Source organism: Anomaloglossus baeobatrachus, chromosome 6, assembly GCF_048569485.1.
Source record: "Anomaloglossus baeobatrachus isolate aAnoBae1 chromosome 6, aAnoBae1.hap1, whole genome shotgun sequence".
Taxonomy (NCBI): domain Eukaryota; kingdom Metazoa; phylum Chordata; class Amphibia; order Anura; family Aromobatidae; genus Anomaloglossus; species Anomaloglossus baeobatrachus.
In genome coordinates, this window is record NC_134358.1 from 309,908,523 (window position 1) to 309,920,116 (window position 11,594).

Sequence of the window (11,594 nt, forward strand, 5' to 3'; positions counted from 1 at the left end):
CCCCCACATCCTCCAGGTTGGTGCCGCCGGCCATTCTACTCTCCCTCCACCTCCTCACTCCTCGTTCACCTCTTCCTGGTCACCGTGAGGAGACACCTGGAGCTGCAGACTGAGGCTGGAGCTGTAAACTAAATGTACTGTGTATGAATCTTATCAGCTTGAGGAGGTACCTGTGAGCATATCTGTCCTCCGACCCGGGGTACAGAGTTAACTCATTAGTGCCTTGGCAGTTAGACTTTCCAGTATGCATGCCAGGCCTCTAACCCTGGAGACAGGGTTAACCAAGCAACGGCTGTAGAGAGCAGGCCTTTTCAGTATAAACACTTGTTCCTGAAAGAACAAGCCCTCTGTGGACATTTCTGGCCTCTGCCCTGGGGCTAGGACTAACTCACCAGTGACCCTATAAAATAGACCCTTTACGTCACCCTCCTTCTCTTCTCCTTCTTACCAATATCTATTACTCTGCTAGTACGCAGGCTATTTGTATCATATTCGAATCCTGAATCTGCTGCAGACCACCGCTGCTGAGAGGTCTCTACCTGATACCCCCATTCTTTGCTACTTATATTCAACATGTGCCCTGCTAAGAACTCATGTGCCGCAAACAAATTGAAGGAATTTGCTAAAGGCAAACCCCCAGATTCGCCACGGGCCATGAGGGGTGGTGGGCCCGCTACTGCTAAAAATAGGCCCCACTCCTTGGCTGTGGAGGACAAGGAGAAGGGAGGGTTGACCCTTCAGCAAGTCTCTGAACAACTCCTGGAGGCTATATCCCTATGTAAATCCTCCCTGTCTGGGAAAAATAGAGAGGTGCATTCTGAGGTGGGTCTCCTCAGGCAGGATCTACAGCCCCTGAAAGGGCAAATTGTGGAGGCTGAAACTAGGATATCCCACCTGGAGGACACAGTGACTCCCATGACTGCAAAACTCACTAAAGTGGCAGGGTCCATGAGTGCATGTTGGCAAAAAGCAGACGACCTTGAAAACAGAATGCGACGCAACAACATTCACATCAGGTCTCCCAGAGCGCTCGGAAGGCCGGCAGCCCGAGCAATTTCTGGAAGAATGGCTAAAAACTACCCTGGTAAACGACTTTTCTCCAACATTTGCAGTGGAGAGGGCTCATCGGGTCCCTACCCGGCCTCTCCCCCCAGGAGCACCTCTTAGACCTTTCCTGGCACGGCTTCTTAATCGCAAAGATAGGGACATGGCACTACACCTCGCCAGGGGTCAGGGCCCGCTAAAGTTTGACAACACTACAGTATCCATCTTTCCTGACTTTTCTGTTGACCTTCAGAAGCAGAGGGCCTGGTTCATGCATGTCAAAAAGTCGCTTAGGGAACGTAGCATCTTGTACTCAATGATCTACCCTGCCCGTCTCCGGATTGTCTACGAGGGCAAGTCGTTTTTTTTCTCCACACCGGAGGACACCTTGGAGTTGCTTCAGGTGCATCCAGGATACAGAGGGAAGTGACTTTGTCTTCTTTTATTATCTTCTTTGTCTGGGTCGTTTATGTTTACTCGTCGGAGTGGGAGAGGTGGAAGTGCCTTACTCCCTTAGTGCCCCCATCCTGCTTTTAGGCTATTTACACCTATTCCTCTTTTTTAATTTTTTATACAGGAGCTCCCTCTTATTGTGGAAGCCATAACAACTATACTTTACACTAGTATCTGTGTCGGTATCCCCTTTGAGAGACTTTAAAATGAAGAGCACTGGACATTGCTCTTAGTTTCTTGTTTTGATGTGCGGAAATATTGCTATGTATAATGCACGTTTGATATGTTGTTCTTTAATGTTTGGTCTGCCGGTTTTTGAGGTGCTAACCCCTTTCTTTTGCAGGTTGTGGTTTGGAGGTGTGAACGCTGATGTGGGAAAAGATCCCATTGGCACTGCTCATAGGATTGATCAATATGATGGGTTCTGATTTTAAGTGTTTAGTGTGGAACGTGCGGGGCCTTAGGACCCCAGGTAAGCGGGCTAAAGTATTTTCACAGGTTAGGTGGTACAATCCGTATATAGTAGCACTAGTAGAAACACATTTAACTAAAGATACAGCTAGGTTTACGAAACAACCCTGAGTGCAATGGTCCATTCATGCCTTCCATACTAGTTATTCCAGAGGGGTATCCCTGTTGATACATAAATCACTATGCTGGGATCTCAAAACCGCCCAGAGGGATCCTGATGGGAGGTTTGTCTTTGTGAATGCTATTATTAATTCTCAGGAATATGTCATTCTATGCATTTACAACCCCCCTCCCGCAAACCTGGCGATTGAAAAAAGTGCAGTTAATTTTGCACTAAGCCACCCAGATGCTCATGTGCTCTGTATTGGGGACTTTAATCTAGTTATGGACAACAGCATAGACAGACTCCAACTATATAATATTTCCCTAGAAGTGGCTTCAACCCCTACTGCTTTCTCCATCTATATGCGGGCAATGGTTGGCTGGATATATGGAGATTGCGACATCCAGAGTAGAGATGAGCGAACCGGTCCCGGTTCGGCTCGAGGTCGGCTCGCCGAACGGAGGTCCCGTTCGAGTTCGGCTCGTCGAACGTTCGACGAACCGAACTCGAACTGCATAGGAAACAATGGCAGGCAATCACAAACACATAAAAACACCTAGAAAACACCCTCAAAGGTGTCCAAAAGGTGACAAACAACTCACAACACAACACAAACACATGGGAAAGTGACAAGGACATATACTCATGCGAAAACAAAACAGCTGGACAAGGAAAAAGAGGAGGACACACAGATATATGAGTATATGCAAGGAAACATCGATTCCATTATTGTGCAACTTGAGCCCTGCTCATTTTAGGCTTCCAATATGGATAAATTGCCTGAGCTCGCCACGTACGCCTTGGGGATCTTGTCGTGTCCTGCAGCCAGCGTTCTCTCGGAACCTGTCTTCAGTGCTGCTGGGGGTCTGCTGGCAGATAAGCACACGTGTCTGTCCACTGACAATGTGGACATGGCTCTCAGAGGACTTTTCTTCCCCTGGGTCAGCCAGGGGACGGCAAAGGCACGCGTATTTTTGAGAGTGCTTCATGCAAAGCATCTGTTTCTTATTCAAAAGGGGGGTCAACCCATGCCAGTCAAGTGGGGTGTGTGTGGCCCAGTTAGTGGCAACGAGGGAGACTGTGGTTGGAGTCCCCTCGCTGTGTTTCTAAAAGTACCAAGATGAACAAGTCATGGCTCTCAGAGGACTTTTCTTCCCCTGGGTCAGCCAGGGGACGGCAAAGGCACGCGTATTTTTGAGAGTGCTTCATGCAAAGCATCTGTTTCTTATTCAAAAGGGGGGTCAACCCATGCCAGTCAAGTGGGGTGTGTGTGGCCCAGTTAGTGGCAACGAGGGAGACTGTGGTTGGAGTCCCCTCGCTGTGTTTCTAAAAGAACCAAGATGAACAAGTCATGGCTCTCAGAGGACTTTTCTTCCCCTGGGTCAGCCAGGGGACGGCAAAGGCACGCGTATTTTTGAGAGTGCTTCATGCAAAGCATCTGTTTCTTATTCAAAAGGGGGGTCAACCCATGCCAGTCAAGTGGGGTGTGTGTGGCCCAGTTAGTGGCAACGAAGGAAGACTGTGGTTGGAGTCCCCTCACTGTGTTTCTAAAAGAACCAAGATGAACAAGTCATGGCTCTCAGAGGACTTTTCTTCCCCTGGGTCAGCCAGGGGACGGCAAAGGCACGCGTATTTTTGAGAGTGCTTCATGCAAAGCATCTGTTTCTTATTCAAAAGGGGGGTCAACCCATGCCAGTCAAGTGGGGTGTGTGTGGCCCAGTTAGTGGCAACGAGGGAGACTGTGGTTGGAGTCCCCTCGCTGTGTTTCTAAAAGAATCAAGATGAACAAGTCATGGCTCTCAGAGGACTTTTCTTCCCCTGGGTCAGCCAGGGGACGGCAAAGGCACGCGTATTTTTGAGAGTGCTTCATGCAAAGCATCTGTTTCTTATTCAAAAGGGGGGTCAACCCATGCCAGTCAAGTGGGGTGTGTGTGGCCCAGTTAGTGGCAACGAGGGAGACTGTGGTTGGAGTCCCCTCGCTGTGTTTCTAAAAGAACCAAGATGAACAAGTCATGGCTCTCAGAGGACTTTTCTTCCCCTGGGTCGGCCAGGGGACGGCAAAGGCACGCGTATTTTTGAGAGTGCTTCATGCAAAGCATCTGTTTCTTATTCAAAAGGGGGGTCAACCCATGCCAGTCAAGTGGGGTGTGTGTGGCCCAGTTAGTGGCAACGAGGGAGACTGTGGTTGGAGTCCCCTTGCTGTATTTTACATGCTTTTAGAAGGGCATGACATGGCTTAGAGGTTGACTTTCAGCATCTGGAAACTGTTGGCTACCAAAATGCTGCCTTTCCAACCTTTTTAACCGAGGATTTACGAGACCTTATGCCCATCGCAGTGCCCCAAGAGCCGATGCCCAGGCGCCACTCCTTCTCCAACAAAGGCGTGCACGCGCTACACCAGCATGTCGCACTAAACATCACTGATTCCTTGAGAAACTCTGTGTGACAGGGTGCATTTCACCACAGATAATTGGCCCAGTAAGCATGGACAGGGGCGTTACATGTCGCTGACTGGGCAATGGGTTACTGTGGGGAGAGATGTAGAAGGGTCTGCTGTACAAGTCTTGCTGTCCCCACGAGTTGTTTCAATCCTTCTTCTGTATGTAGAAGTTAATACACTGCTTCTGCCTCTTCAACCTCGTGTGGGTCCTCCACCTTGGCGCAAACCCTGTGTGGTCAGGCCACCCTTCCTTGTAACTGCGCACAAGGAATACCACACACCTCCTTACTATGCTGGCAGCAGAGCTCAATGCCATCAGGCGGTCAAAGGTTTACTTTGAAATGTATGTGAAATGTGAGTCACACCGCTGAGAAGTTGTGGACGGTTAGCTCTGGAGACCGAGTTTCATCAATGGTTGTCTCCACTCAACCAGCAGCCAGGGAAGGCCGGGTGCGACAATGATGCAAACATGGGTGCGGCCCTTCGCTGTGACAATGTGACACACGTGCCTTGTGTGGCTCACGTGTTGAACCTGGTTGTCCAGCAATTTTTAAAGCACTATCCTGGCTCACATGGCCTTCTGCAGAGAGCACGGTGTAATGCCTTCCTTGATCCACACACTCAGATGGGCTGTAAATGATAGGCTAGAGGGAAGCCACTCACCAAGCAGGACCCCTAGAACCCTGAAACCCTTTAACCCCTATACAGGGATTAGGAATTACACAGGGCCCAAGGTGATTAATACCTGTGGAAGGCTGCAGTTCCAGAGAATAGTAGTCAGGCAGGGTCAAAACATTAATTGAGGAACAGGAACAGAATGGGACGGCCAGGACTTAATCAGAAAACAAGCAGAGGTGAAATGTGGATCGGCCAACAAGGTACATAAACAGCAAGCAGGAAAAGTAGTCAGGTAACAAGCACACAAAATCATAAAACTGAACTGGGGGTAAAAGCAGAGCTATGTCTGGCAGTGGTCTGCAGACAGGATGGGCATAAAAAAGGGTGTGGTGTCTTCCCATTGGTTGTAGCTGAATGATGGTATTTCATCTGTGAGATACCCACCAGCTACATTCAGCCAGAGATTCTGCATCTGTCAAGGTAATGCAGCCCAGTGGGTGAGCATAACCTGCGTCCACCTGCGCCGCTGGCATCGACTCCTCTCCCATCATCAGCACTATGCATGAAAGGAACACGTTGTCACCTGGCGACCGGAGTACAAATTGACGGAGCGTACTCCGTTGATGACTTAATAGCCGTGTGCGGCAATGATGCAAACCTGGCTGCGGGCCATCGACAGGGCAATGTGACACACGTGCCTTGTATGGCTCACGTGTTGAACCTAATTCTCCAGCAATTTTTAAAACACCATCACGGCCTACATGGCCTTGTGCAGCGGGCACGCTCGCTATGTGCTCACTTCCATCGTGCGCACACAGCAGCTCAACAACTTTCGTCGCTCCAGAAGTCTTTAGGTCTGGTGGTTAAACGCCTGAAATGCGATGTGCCCACACGCAGGAATTTGAATCTGCACATGTTGCAGCGTTTGTGGCAGCACCGCCGAACCCTGCTGCAATACGTTATGACATATAGCCTGGGATAACTTGATCCAGAGGTGGTGCAGATCACGCTGCTGGAGTGGTGTCAGATCAAGGACCTATGCACCCTTCTACACAGTTTACAAATGTCGACGAAGATGTTTAGCACTGGCGATGCCATTCTCAGCATGACAATTCTGGTCATCTACATGATGGAGCACACTGTAATTATTATTCGGAGTCAGGTGTTGGGACAAGAGTAAGGGGAGGAAGTACAGGAGGAGTCATATGCGGAAGGGATAACAAGATCTACGAGGTCTAGATGGTCAGTGGCACCTAGGTGGCAGTCATGGTGAGGGAGAGGGATTAACAAGGGCGCATAGTATCAGCAAAAAGTGTTGATGAAAGTGCAGGAGCCCATGAAGAAATGGAGGACGAACTGGCGATGGGCATGGAAGACTCAGCAGATGAGTGAGAGCTTGCTCACATTTCGGTTGTGCGAGGTTGTGGGGAGAGGGCAGAGGAAGGAGGCACGATTCTCACCTCTCTGCCACCAACACACCAAGGACTTGGTCCTCCTGGATGCACAAGACACATGAGCGCCTTCTTGCTGCACTACCTACAACATGACCCTCGGATTGTACGAATTCAAAGTAATCCTGACTACTGGGTTGCCACACTGTTAGATCCCCGGTACAAGACAAAATTTGGCGAAATAATTCCTGCCATAGAAATGGACACACGTATACAGGAGTATCTGCAGAATGTGGTACGCAATCTTAGATCTGCTTTTCCACTAAACACCAGTGCTGCACAGAGTGAATCTCAACGGTTTGTCATGGATAGGAGGAAATGGTCTTTTACTTGTCCACATCTGAGGGACCGAGGGGTGGCTGCTGTGCTGAGATGCCATTGAGTACGGTGTCCCTGCAGAGTTGCACTTTTGGTCATATACAAAATGAGTTGAAAAAGGACAGATGCGGGTGAAAAGGGGAACAGGTGTGTTGGAAAGGGGAAAAAAGTTTTGGTCCGTGGGTTTGGTGGTTAAGCAAAAGTAACATTTGATGAAGAAACACCATCTGTTACGGTGGGACTGGCAGATTTGGATAAGGTAGTATATACAATGTTACCGCTATATAACGAAAATTAATAAGAAAAGAAAGAGAAAGGTATATATCCCCATCAGCAGTCAGTGTCCACCGTGCTCCCAGATGGAAAAGGAGAGGTTGGCAACTGGAAGGTTCGGTGGAGGATACAGAGCTGTGTGGCTATGAAAGTAATAGTAGCCTGAACGAAGTTAGACACCACTCGGATCTTGAGACTGGGAGCCCTGTTAGCGTCACAGGGTCCACACGCCCACCCAGCCCAGGAACTCCCTGTTAACATTACAGGGGCCATTCAGTACGCTGACCGTGTGCATTGGGGCCACACCTGTGAACAGCAGGCGCATCAGCAGCAGCAGGCCTGTTAATGCCACTGGACTGCACAAGCAGGACTTGTAGGACAGGAGCTGGTCTTAACCGTTCTGCGTTACCAACTGTGGTGGCGGCCTGCATCAACGCCCTATCCCTGCCTACCTCTGGCCTAAAGCCACAATGGGTTCAACACATGGAGGTGTGCTCTTTCGGAGCATAATAGAAGACTGCGCACCTCCTTGTTGTCTCCAGCACCTTCTATAACCTGGGTCCGCCCCAAACCAGGGTGGACCACAATGCACCTCCTGGAGACAAAAGCAGAGTGACACGTCATGAGTGGCATAACTAGCGTCCTATTTGGAACCGCAACTTCAATGATGACCTCATGGCTGTCATGACCCAAACACCTCACCAGTCATCGTCTGACCATCAATAATGAGGTGACAAGTCATAGGGGCGGGCCTCTGCAAGCCATTTGGGAGTGGCCTGGCCACATCGTCAGGACACCTGATGCCCTGTGGTCTATATGGGCCCCCCCACATCAGGGGCAGGGCCAAAGAGTTCATTACCGGACCTAGTCTCTGATGCAGTAAGTGCCTGAGCATGGTCAGTTGCATGAAATAGAGTCTCTGAAAAAAGACTATCAGCTTTAGCATGGTGTCTAGGCACAAAACAGGACTTAGACCCGGCACGGAATGCAAGTACCTGTGCAAAGAGGGTTTTCACACTAAGTGTGGGAGCATGCGCTGTATCCCGAAATGAAGACTTAGCGTCAGGAATGGCACAGTCAGGCTGAGCATACTCACTAGTCGAAACACTGTAGTTAGGCTGTATCTGGGGTAAATCGGCACACGCATGCGCACTAGCTGCCTCTCCACACTTACACGTGGAGGAGAAATTGCTCTTCGGGTGTGGACTTGGAGATGCTGTCTATGAACAGAAGGAAAAGCTAAAGAAAGCCTCACTTTATATCCCTCCGAATTATCAAATGCAGCAATGAATTCCCTGAGTTTGCTATAACATTAGCTTAGCAAAATCTGCATGAGGGTGTCCTGCACAGGTGCTAGAAATAGCTTGGCACCAGTGGGACAATAATGGAATACAACATCCAGTTCTATGATGCCACTAAATGGCAGTATTTTTTGCTATCATAATAGCTTATTAAAAACAGAGCAGGAGGGTGTCCTGCAGAGGTGCTGCACATAGATTTGCACCAGTGGGGCATTAATGGAGTACAACAGCCACTTCTTGTATGACACTAAGTTTACTCAATTTTTGGTATTATAATGTATTAGTAACAATGAGTTTGAGTGTGCAATGCAGGCAGACGTGCTGCAAATATCTTTGCACTAGTGTGACTAGACAAAAGTCCAATAGCCACGTTTAGGATGCCAATAGGTACACTGACTGTTTGCTAGTATAATGGCTTAGTTAAAAAGAGTTTGAGTGTGCAATGCAGGTAGAGGTGCTGCAAATGTCTTTGCACTAGTGGGACTATAGCAAAGTCCAATAGCCACGTTTAGGATGCCAATAGGTACACTGACTGTTTGCTAGTATAATGGCTTAGTTAAAAAGAGTTTGAGTGTGCAATGCAGGTAGAGGTGCTGCAAATGTCTTTGCACTAGTGGGACTATAGCAAAGTCCAATAGCCACGTTTAGGATGCCACTAGGTACACTGACTGTTTGCTAGTATAATGGCTTAGTTAAAAAGAGTTTGAGTGTGCAATGCAGGCAGACGTGCTGCAAATATCTTTGCACTAGTGTGACTAGACAAAAGTCCAATAGCCACGTTTAGGATGCCACTAGGTACACTGACTGTTTGCTAGTATAATGGCTTAGTTAAAAAGAGTTTGAGTGTGCAATGCAGGTAGAGGTGCTGCAAATGTCTTTGCACTAGTGGGACTATAGCAAAGTCCAATAGCCACGTTTAGGATGCCAATAGGTACACTGACTGTTTGCTAGTATAATGGCTTAGTTAAAAAGAGTTTGAGTGTGCAATGCAGGTAGAGGTGCTGCAAATGTCTTTGCACTAGTGGGACTATAGCAAAGTCCAATAGCCACGTTTAGGATGCCACTAGGTACACTGACTGTTTGCTAGTATAATGGCTTAGTTAAAAAGAGTTTGAGTGTGCAATGCAGGCAGACGTGCTGCAAATATCTTTGCACTAGTGTGACTACACAAACGTCCAATAGCCACGTTTAGGATGCCACTAGGTACACTGACTGTTTGCTAGTATAATGGCTTAGTTAAAAAGAGTTTGAGTGTGCAATGCAGGTAGAGGTGCTGCAAATGTCTTTGCACTAGTGGGACTATAGCAAAGTCCAATAGCCACGTTTAGGATGTCACTAGGTACACTGACTGTTTGCTAGTATAATGGCTTAGTTAAAAAGAGTTTGATTGTGCAATGCAGGTAGAGGTGCTGCAAATGTCTTTGCACTAGTGGGACTATAGCAAAGTCCAATAGCCACGTTTAGGATGCCACTAGGTACACTGAGTGTTTGCTAGTATAATGGCTTAGTTATAATGAGTTGGAGTGTGCAATGCAGGCAGAGGTGCTGCAAATGTCTTTGCACTAGTGTGACTATAGCAAAGTCCAATAGCCACGTTTAGGATGCCACTAGGTACACTGAGTGTTTGCTAGTATAATGGCTTACTTATAATGAGTTGGAGTGTGCAGAGGACAGGAGGGTACAGTGCCAGGATTGTGGGTATGGGTAGAGGAATGGAAGCCTGCCTTTCTATTCCCTCCTAATGGGGAAATGCAGCGACGAAATCCCTGACCTTTGCTACACAGACGCTGTCGCTTTTTTCAGGACCTGTCAACTTAACTCTGACCCTACCCGTACGAGCCCTTAAAAGGACTGATGGAAAGTGCTATCCCTATGCTGTCCAGCGCTGTGTATGGAGCGCATACAGCTGTATCAGCGATAGGACTCAGGAGGACGGAGCTGCCCAAGTGATGTCTGACACCAAAGACGCAGAAGAGATAATGGCGTCCTGGAGGAAAATGTCCGGTTTTATAATGCAGGGACATGTGACATGGACATCCTATCCCACATGCCGTTGCTTCTCTGGCTAAAAGTCCACTTAGCTGTGTGTGTGTCTGGGATTGGCTGACATGCTGGCCCGCCCCACAAGACGCGCGCGCTTAGGGAAGGAAGACAAGGAATTAAAAAAAAAAATGGCGATCGCCATTATACAAACAGGAGTGATCTGAAGGCGCTGTTCACGCACACTATACACTGAAATGTCATAATAGTGTGAGTCACAGAGTGACTTACACTATTACAGCGGAAAGCCAGCTAGGAATTTGCTGTTTTTTTGCTGCTAGAACCGTTCTCGAACGTTTCTAGAACTATCGAGCTTTTGCAAAAAGCTCGAGTTCTAGTTCGATCTAGAACAGGCCCCAAAATCACTCGAGCCTAGAACTGGAGAACCACGAACCACGAACCGCGCTCAACTCTAATCCGGAGACACGAGAGTACACTTGCCACTCCTCCACTAGACTCATACTTTCCCATCTAGATTATAGATTTGGGTCTAGTAGTCTGGCCATGTGGGTGGAGGACATTGAGCATGGTAATAGGGGTGTCTCCGATTACAGCCCAGTGGTACTGTCACTTAAATTTAGCCAGATGCGGCAGCATCGAGCTTGGAAGCTGAACATATTTTGGTTAAAATTAATTGGGTCAAATGACAGGATCCCTGACCAGTTAGATTGTTTCCTAGGCGCACATGAAGGGCACCCTGGCACGCCAACCTTTTCTGGGATACTATTAAAGCATATATGAGGGGCTGTCTTATTTCAACAATTTCATATATAAAGAGGATTACCTCGTAGGAAGACGATATTGCAGAATGTCAAGTGAGGGAAGCTGAAAGGACCTATATAGCCAATCCCTCTAACGATAATAGATTGAACTGGCTACATTCACACAGATGTTACACCCAATATTTAGACACTAAATCCAAACGCAAGCTATTTTTCACATGGCAATTATATTTTGAGATGGGTAATCAGTCCATTAAACATTTGGCCTATATGGTCAGACAACACAACTCCTCTAATACCATTCTTAAAATCCGCAGACCTGATGGGTGCATAGTTACCTCCCCGACTGATATCCTCCAG